This window comes from Heteronotia binoei, chromosome 9, assembly GCF_032191835.1.
Source record: "Heteronotia binoei isolate CCM8104 ecotype False Entrance Well chromosome 9, APGP_CSIRO_Hbin_v1, whole genome shotgun sequence".
NCBI classification, from domain to species: domain Eukaryota; kingdom Metazoa; phylum Chordata; class Lepidosauria; order Squamata; family Gekkonidae; genus Heteronotia; species Heteronotia binoei.
This window is the reverse complement of record NC_083231.1, coordinates 2,441,854-2,452,101: the sequence shown is the minus strand read 5'-3', so window position 1 is coordinate 2,452,101 and position 10,248 is coordinate 2,441,854.

Below are 10,248 nucleotides of genomic sequence, written 5' to 3'. Positions count from 1 at the left end.
GCCACTGGCTAGCTTGGCTTGGAGAAGTGATTTAAAGAGAGAATTCCTTTTCCAAGCTGACTGAGGGGGTGGGGGTGGGCTTCAAGATCCACACAATATGTGTAAAAGAGCCACCTGAGCTACAGTTTGGCCACGCCTGCTCTGGTGTGTTATGTGCATTGAACACTCTGCTAAACCCAAATAATCCTTCACTTATTAGCATTTAGGAATTGCATAAAGATTGTAGAGACATTTTGGTTTTTTGTCTGATTTGCTTGCCTATTCAACTTAAGGTAAAATAGCTTTTGCCTCATTTCCTCCTAATTAAATAGAATTAGGCAGCAAAAGACACCATATTGTGCATGGGATGCCTCCTGCTGGCCAAAGAAGAAATAGCAGTTTTTGTGTTTTTAATTCTTGCTAGTCCCACTGCCTTTGGTACAAGAGGTACCAAAGAAGAGGTACAAGGACTCCTTGAAGAAATCCCTTAGCACCTGTCACATCAACCATCACCAGTGGTCTGACCTAGCCTCAGATCGCAAAGCATGGAGGCACACCATCCACCAGGCTGTCTCTTCCTTTGAGAACGCACGCATAGCTGGTCTTGAGGACAAAAGGAGATTGAGGAAGAATCGCACTGCTACAGGACCAACCCTAAATCAGACTTTTCCCTGCAGCCGCTGTGGCCGGACCTGCCTGTCCCACATTGGTCTTGTCAGCCACCAGCGAGCCTGCAGCAAACGTGGACTATTGCACCCTTCTTAAATCTTCGTTCGCGAAGCCAAGCCGAGAGTCCCACTGCCTTAAAGAGGAGCAGAAAAGTACTCTAAGTCAATGAGGATATGTATTCTCATCAGTCTCTGAAGTTGTTTTATTGGTTCTGTGGAGTTAAGAGAATGGTGAGATTTTATTTGTTCACCTGAACTTTTGGTCTCAATTTAATCCATAAGGAAAGTAGCAGGACAATCATGGGTGCCCATTGCAACATTTGGGTTCACTCTTGCTACCATTGGACTGTCCAGTCTGAGCTCAGTTGCATGGTATAGACACTGATTCATGCTCTTTTTAATGTAGGAAAAATAGTGTGTTGTGTTTGTTTTTGAAAAAAAAAATCTACATACAATTATTGTGCTAGGAGAGAGATAAATTGTATGGGATTTTTCAAGAATGGGAATCGGGGTCCAAAAAGAAGTGATAGAGTGTTTTAGAAAAATGAGACATGTGTGAATAGGAGCTTTTAAAAAGTAGATGTTGATACTTGTCCTAGATAGTTTTGCAGGTTATTGAATCTTTGGAAGTCAACAAAAAGCAAACAGTTCCTCTGGATACAGGATGCTTCCTGAAGAGGCATACTTTTTGGTTGTACTTAAGAATGTGATGATCTTGATGATGCCTTCCTGTAAACAATACAAGGATATGGCTTGGTGTCTATGTCGTGGGTCAGTCAGGAGAGAAGGACTTCTCAGGAAGAGAGGAATCCTGCTCTGAACCAGCAGAAGCCAGCAAGCAAGAAGATGAGCTGCAGGCTTGTCAGAGTTCACAACTCAGCTGATGCAGAGTTACCAACACCTTCCAGCTCTTTTCCAACAGAGGAAAGGTGGTCCGTTCCAGCCCTCCAGTTTCACCCACAACCTCTATGAGCCAGAGATGAAGACTTAGAATGGAGCTTTGGAAAAGGAGACAAAGTGCACATCTCCTGGCCCAAAACCAGCTGCTTGCTGATGAAGAACAGCTGCAGGGCTACTCCCAAGCTTTTGGCTTCAAGAAAACCTTCCAGCAGATGTGTCAAGCATACATTGTATTCTCAGTAGAAAGCTGTATTATTTATTATCTCACTATACTGTTGCATATCAAAGCTATGTAAACCATTCTCTAGTTCACACCTACTGTAACAAATGTAGAAATGCCAGCTTTGAAGATAGTGCCTTCCTGGGATGATTCCCAGGCCTGAGCCTGAGACCCAGGATGTTTCTAACCACAAAAGATAGCTGAACCTGTGATTGTAGCTTTTCACATGCATATGCGAGAATTCCTGGCGTTTTTTTCGTATCTCTTTGATGTATCCCTTAAAGCCAACTATTGTGTGTCAAATTGTATCACTTTCAATATGGTCTTACCATGAGCACAGTGGATTTACAATAAACCAATACTTTGTTTCAGATCATCGGTGGGTTATCTTGAAGTCTGTATGCTTGACAAGATGCCCATAAAAGCCAGTCAAAGGAAACTGCTCAATGTGGAAGCAACAAGCCACCCTCTGCTGAACTGCAACCACAGCTCCTCACTCTGCTATGCCCCAGTGGCCTTTGGACCAGCTTTGGACCTGGATCTCAGACATGCTTGCTCTTGTGTATGATTTGGACTGAATTACTCTCTGCCTTGCCTGACATTGAAAGAGCTCTCTCTGCCCCGCCTACCTCACAGGGTGTCTGTTGTGGGGAGGGGAAGGGAAAGGAGATTGTAAGCTGCTCTGAGACTCTGAGTGCAGAGTGGGGTATAAATCCAATCTCTTCTTCTTCTGGAACTCTGACTTTGGACTGAACAACCCTGCCTGATTTCTGGAATCTTGACTTTGGACCGGCATTGACTCTGACTGCCTCTGGATAGGTTAACTGCTCTGAGCAAATCACTCCTCTGACCTCCCTACAGCTGCTTCTGCACAAGAACTTTTCCCCACTAGGAAGCCCCTGCTTTATTTGGGGAGTGCCCTCGCAACGTTGTGTCCCGTTCTGGCAATTCACTGCTTCTGTGCAAACACTGGAGAGAAAAGGGGAAGGGTGGACATGGTGGCAGCCAATAGGGGCACACTTACTGTCCCTGCCCACTTTTACACCACTTCCTGCTTTAGCAGGGCACATTTTTGCACCTCCATGTGGAAGGAATCCATGTTTATCTGTACAACAACAATAACCTCTGTTTGTTGTGTGCATGCCTTGTGTCTGTAAAATGAAACACTAAGCAGATAGGTGATCTGTATTAAGAATTCTATTAATTCTGTTAAGAATTCTCCATCGAAGATTCTCAGAGTGCCCTTGGGCTAGCCTAGGCTACCTTTTGCAGATGTGTTTGTAAATTACAAGGCAGCATTTATTTATTGAAACATTTATACTTCATCTTTTCTCTTGGTTCAAGGTGGCTTACAACCACCTTTTTTGTTGCTTTAGCATGCTCATGCTACTCAGATCAAAGGTTTGCTCAATTTGTTAATTTTACTATTCTGTCATTGGATCTTAAATCTGTACCATTGTACATTCTGAGCCATTGCCTACCGGCTATGTGTGACTGCTCACTGTGCCGGATTCCTCGTCTGATGAAGTGTGCTTGGAGCACACGAAAGCTTACATTCTGAATAAAACTAAGTTGGTCTTAAAAGTGCAATTGACTCTTATTTTGTTTTACAACAGTACTTTAAACATTATGAGTTAAAGCCAAATTAAAACCCCAGATAATTCCTTCCACCGCCTCCTCTCCAGGCTAAGCATGCCCAGCTCCTTCAACCTTTCTTCATAGGACTTGGTCTCCAGACCTCTCACCATCTTCATCGCCCTCCTCTGGACCCATTCCATTGCCTTCCCTGGTCATCTACACCCCCCAGCAAGCTGGGTACTCATTTTACTGACCTTGGAAGGATGGAAGGCTGAGTCAACCTCGAGCCGGCTACCTGAACCCAGCTGCTGCCGGGATTGAACTCAGGTCATGAGCAGAGCTTGGACTGCAGTACTGCAGCTGACCACTCTGCGCCAAGGGGGATTTACTACCCTACAGGATCTGTATTTAGTGGAAGGAATGGACCATGCAGTGTCACTTCCTGCTAGCACAGACTTTGGAGTCTCAGGGGAGGGCAGTAGGTAGTTCGCAAAGGATAGATATGATACTCTCTTTCCTTTGTCCGCTTCTGATTAGCATTTTCTATAAAACCAAGAGTCATCCATAGCAGAACCCTCATTTAAGACCCTATAGATTGCTGAGGTAAGAGCTTTGGCAATGACTAAACCATTCATATTGGAGCGTTGGTCATTGCCGAAGTTCATTGAAGCCTCGCGTGAAAGAGGGCATTTAGCACATCCCTGTTGCGTCTTATTGCCTTGCTGCATTCCATCCAGATATTGGCTAACAGAGAAGAATTGGAGCATTGGACTCTGTTTCCACAGCATTGCACACTACTTCCCGACTGCAATCTCAAGGAACAAACTGTTGGACTTTGATATAGGACTGGTTGTTTCTCTCTCCCTGCTCTGCCTTTTCACGTTACTCTGTTTGGTTGCTAAATCCCCAGGTGGAGGCAGGGGATTCCACGGTTTGGAGGCCCTTCCCTGCTTTAGAAAGCTTTAGAAACCAGGGCGGGAGGGAGATGTCTACTGGGCACTCTATTATTCCCTAAGTAAAACGATTCCCATAGGGAATAATGGACAATTGATCCGCAGGTGTCTGGGGCTCTGGGGGGGGGGGTGTTCTTTGAGGTAGAGGCACCAAATTTGCCGCATAGCATCTGATGCCTTTCCTCAAAACACGCTCCAAATTTCGAAAGGATTGGACCAGGGGTCAGTTCTATGAGCCCTCAAAGATGGTGCCCCTATCTTTCATTATTTCTAATGGAGGGAAGGCATTGAAAAGGTGTGCAGTCCCTTTCAATGTGATGACCAGAACTCCCTTTGAAGTTCAATTGTACTTGTTCCAACCTTGCTCCTGGCCCAACCCCTAAAGTCTCCTGGCCTCACCCCCAAAGTCCTCAGATATTTCTTGAATTGGACTTGGCAACCCTACCTCCAAAGCAGCCATTTTCTCCAAAGGAACTGATCTAGAGATGGGCTGTAATTCTAGGGGATTCCCTGGTCTCACTTGGAGGCTGGCCTCTGTATGTTGCTGTCCCTTTGCTACACAGAATGCTACTCTCCTTCCTTCCAATCCCATCTCTTCCTCTGTCCACCAGGAGGGCTGAACATGCTTTCTGCAATCTCTCTCCATCCTAGCTTGGATAGCTAGCTAGAAGGCTTTACTCTGCCTTTCCTATCCAGTATGGAGTTCTCCTACAATAAAGAATTTCTATTTCTTTTCTAATAAGCCTGAGTGTGATCCTACTCCTCGAGCAGCCAGAATATAGGATTCTGCTACTTATCTTGTCCATTGAATAGTCCAGCTGCATAAGAATCTCTGGATGAGCTCCACCACCTATTTTTCTACAAAACCAATCATTTTATTTATTTTATATGATACTCTTTTCCAAAACATTTTTTTAAATCAAACAGTTTTATTAAGATATAAAAATAGTTTACAGTCCATGTAAAACAGAAGTTTACAATTAGAGTCATCAGAAATAACATCGTAAGCTTAGTATACAAAATATATAACAATAACACCATATAAAAGCAAAACAATAACTAAAATATTAATATTTAAAATTATTACAAAACGATAAAATAAAATAAAATAAAATTGGGAAAAAGAATAAAATAATATATTATACTTGTGGTTAATTTTTGCGAAATTTTCTATAACAGAAGAAAATCCTTATACATTTTGTTTTTAGTATAGGAATTAACATAAAACGGATCGCTATCAAGTTTTTCCAAAATGGGAAGCCAGATTGCCAAGTACTTGGAGTAGGCTTGGTACGGGTCATTATGATCCATGGCCGCCTGAATTTTGTCCATTACAATGTGTTCCCAGTCTTTAAGAAGCCAAGTATCAAGTGTCAAATTGTTTGAGTTTCTCCAGGACTGCACAATCGTTGTTTTTGCAGCCGTCAGAAGTTTAACAACCAAGGATTTCTTAGAGGATGACAGTTGAGTTCCGGACCAATGATTAAGAAGTATCATTGTTGGGTTGTCGGGGATCAAAACCCCTGTCAGGGAAGAAAGATGGGCACAAATTGAAGTCCAGAATGGTCTGATTTTAGGGCAGTCCCACCAGCAGTGAATGTAGGAGGCTTTGAGCCCACAGTTCCTCCAGCAGTCGGAAGAGCCTAGCTGAGTCATGTGGGAAAATTGATTGGGAGTAAGGTACCAACGTGCTATTAGTTTGTAGTTTTGTTGAGATATACTTATTATATTAGATTGTAAGGTATCGCTAGCCCATATGGAGTCCCATTGGTCAGGGGAGAGTATAGTACTACAATCCTTATGCCATTGAGTGGTGTAGGAAGGTAAGGATGCTTCCAGTTTGGACAATAGAATTCGATATAGCCGTGAAATAAGACTTTTAGGGGTCCCTCCTTCTTGGAGATGGAGAACCAGGTGTTCGTAGTCAGTCGAAGGGCGAGAAAATGAAGAAGTCACTTTGGGATCCTGAAGTAGGTGCCTGATTTGAAAATATTCGAACCAAGGTGCCAAATTAGTCAGTTCTTGGTCTAACTTAATTTTAGGTAGAAGTTGTTTAGAAGATGAAAGGAGATTAAAGAAAAAAACTTTTGAAGAGTCCCTCCAGACCTTAAAGGAAGAGGATAGTTGAGCAGGGGGAAAATATTTTTGGCCTATATAGGAAGAAATAATAGAAAGTCCTGGGGCCAGAAAATGACGCTCCAAATCCCATACCGATAGGAGCGCCTTAAGGAATGGGTTTATGAAGTGCCACGGTGGGTTTCTTGTTTCTTAAGCCATAATAGCTCGTAATATTTAAGAGGGGTGAAGTGAGCTTCCTCTAAGGGCGTCCATGGAGGTGGGGGATGTTGATACAGTATTTTGGTCATTTGGGATAGAATTGCAGCTTTGTAATACTTTGCAATGTCAGGGACGGCTAGGCCTCCTTTTAGTCTTGATCGACATAAAATTGATATTTTAATTCTGGCTTTTTTGTAATTCCAAATAAAAGAGGTCAGTACTTGTTGCCAGGATTTTAACATGGACTGAGGAATCTCAATAGGGAGAGCCCGAAATAAGTATAACAATTTGGGGAAAATAAAGGATTTGATTTTGTGGATTCTTTCCATCCAGGATAGTTGCAAATCATCCTATTGTTTTAAAGTGGTAGTGATTTCAGATACCGTGGCCTTGTAGTTAGTTTTTAATAAGCCAGCTATATTTAAGGGGATTTTTAGTCCTAAGTAAGACCAGGATTCTGAGACCCAATGGAAAGGGTAGTTTGCAACTATGTCCTTTTTGGAAGTAGCGGAAATTTTAATCGCGTAGAGAATTGATTTTGAATGGTTAACAGTAAGGCCTGAGAGTTTACCATAATCAGACAAAAGTGAGGAGATGGCTTTTATGGACTGTAATGGGTTTGTGATGTATAAAACGATATCATCGGCAAATAAACGTATTTTGAAGGTGGAATTTTGAACTGAGACGCCGGGAATCTCTGGGGAGAGTCGTATCAGATTAGCAAAGGGCTCTATAACAATGGCAAATAGCAATGGTGATAGGGGGCACCCTTGGCGAGTCCCTCTTTCCAGAATAAGCGGAGGGGACTGTTGGCCATTAATTTGTATGAAAGCAGATGGACGGGAGTACAAAGATTCTATGAGCGTCCTAAACCTTGGTCCGAAACCCATGTGATATAAGACTTTTTTAAGGAAGAGAGGCTCTATACTATCAAAAGCTTTCTCTATATCTAGGGCAAGGATACAGGAATCATATGGCTGAAAAGTGCAATATTGTATTAAATTAACCGTTTTTCTGGTGTTATCCGTGATGCCACGATTCGGAATGAATCCTGATTGGTTGGTATGAATGTAAAGCCCTATGATTTTATTCAATCTAGCAGTCAAAATAGAAGTAAATAATTTATAATCATTATTTAATAAAGAAATAGGACGATAAGGTTTGGCATTTAGTGGGTCTTTGTCTTTTTTGGGAATCAGAACTATCTTCGCCTGGGACCAAGAAGGGGGCATACGGCCGGAATCCAGAACAAGATTACAAACAGTGGTAAGGTGGGGTACCAGGGAAAGGTTAAATTTCTTGAAAAATTCTGAGGGTAGTCCGTCCCTATCTGGGGTTTTATTAATTTTAGAGGCCTTAATAGCGTCAGCAACTTCTAGAGGGGAAATCGGAGAATCTAAAAAGGATTGGTGTTAGTGTGACAATTGAGTAAGAACCTTCTGATTTTGAAAAAAGTGATCTATTAGGTGGGAAGGAGGATTAGACGAAGTGTATAACTGCTGAAAAAACTGATGGAAGGTGTCCAGGATTTTTTTATTTGATGAATGTATTTTACCTGAGTTGTCTCTGACACAATTAATCTGTCTTTACCTAGTTCTTTCCTGAGTTTCCACGAAAGCAGCTTCAATGAACGAGGGTGATTATACCAGTATCTTTGTTTCACAAATAATAAGTTTTTTCTAATATTAGATGTTTCTAATAAGTCTAATTTCTGTCTTTCAAGAACTAGTTTTTGGTAAACTTTGAGCAAGTTTGCTTGTGTTTTTGTTCCAGGAGTTTAATGTTGTCTAATATAAGTTGTTTAAGTTCTAATTTTCTTTTTTTATAGACTGAATGCAAGGAGATACATTTGCCTCGCAGAACTGCTTTCATTGCGTCCCATACAATTTCCTTGGAAACCCCACGCTCAGAATTATTTTCAAAATAAAGTTTAATCTCTTGCTCAATTTGTGTACAAAATTCTTGGTTCAGAAGGAGTGACCTATTAAGTGTCCAATTAAATGTGGGTCTGTCCTGAGAAACAGTATGTAGTGTACACTCCAACCAAGCATGGTCAGAGAGTGTCCTGAGGCCAATATTAGTGTGAGTAACTTGATTCAGTAGAGAAGGGGAAATAAGAAAATAGTCGATCCTCGTAAAGGTGTTGTGTACTGCCGAGAAATAGGTATAGTCCTTAACCCCAGGGTTGTGTATTCTCCAAATGTCACATAGATCAAAATTTTGAAGAACAGATTGCATAGGTGCTAGGGAAGAGGTCGGGGGAGAATGCGGCTTAAATGATCTGTCCCATTTGGGATCTATGATTTGGTTAAAGTCCCCCCCTATAATAACTGCCCCTTCTTGGAAAAGGGCAAGTTTGGTTAGCGTGTCTTTTATAAAGGCGATTTGTGAGGAGTTGGGAGCATATAGAGAAACCAAAGTAAAGGGAGAATCATTGAGCATACCTTTTATAAAAATATACCTTCCCTGAGGATCAACTTCTTGAGCCGACAGAACAAACCGAATATTTTTTGAAAGTAAGATGGCGACTCCACGTGATTTGGATGAACCGGGAGCTACGTACTGTGTGTGAAACCACTTGGAACGAAGTATGGTAGTGCTTGCCGTCTTGATATGGGTTTCTTGTAGGAAAAGAAGATCAGGTTGCAGTTTAGTCAGAGCAGAAGAGAGCCTTTTAGCTTTGATAACATTATTAAGGCCTCTGCAATTAAGAGAAATTAACTTTAAATCAGACATAATTTAAATACATTTTGGTATAAAGATATTGTTAAACTCCATATGAAGCCTGTAAACCCCAAACTGGGACTCTTTATAGCAAAAATGAGAAAAAAGAAAAAAACAAGTGGCAATGACAGCATTTTCCCTACCCTCACATCACAGAATAAACAAATTAGGAACATTGGGGTGGGAATACCAGAGTTAATAACCTGAGTATGCATATCCAAATTAACAGCTACTACCATATTTGTCGAGCTAAAATTAAGAAGACACAAACCACTTTTCAGGATAAAAATAAAAGATTCCAGAAACCCAAACACCACTGAAAAGATCCACTGATTTCGTGGGTTATAGCCAGAGCATACCAAAACAGACCAATACTGGTTAAAGAATGCATTTTGAAAAAGGCCGTCCATAGGCAACAGTAAGAGGTAACTTTTCCCCCTGAAAAAACAAATCAACAATATTAACAACATAAATCTTACTAAACTGTTCATTGTTACCAAATAGGGAACAATACAACTTTACTCAATATTTAGGAAATATACAATATGGGGGGAGCAAGAAGAAGGAACATCCCGACTGTCCCTTTGTAGATGTAACAAAATATAAGAAAAGAAAAGCCCGCTCCCTTAAACTGGTACGGTATGGCACGGGTGTTGTAAATACAACAGTTCTGTAGCAGGAGTTAGAAATAGCAGGAAGTGAAGTAAACATCTATAGTGAACTTAGCGTCATGTTCTTGGGTTGGAGGAGAACAGTAAGTTGGTTGAGCGAAATGAGGTAACCGCGCTTGAGTCAGGAGATGAAGGAGAGTCAATGTTCAGATGCTTAAGAAGATCACAGCCGGAGGTGAAATCAAAAGCTGTTAGTCGAAGGCCCTGGTGAACAACCAGGATTTGGGTGGGAGAAGCCCAGCGGAAGCGAATTTTATGTTCAGTAAGTAGATTTAGAA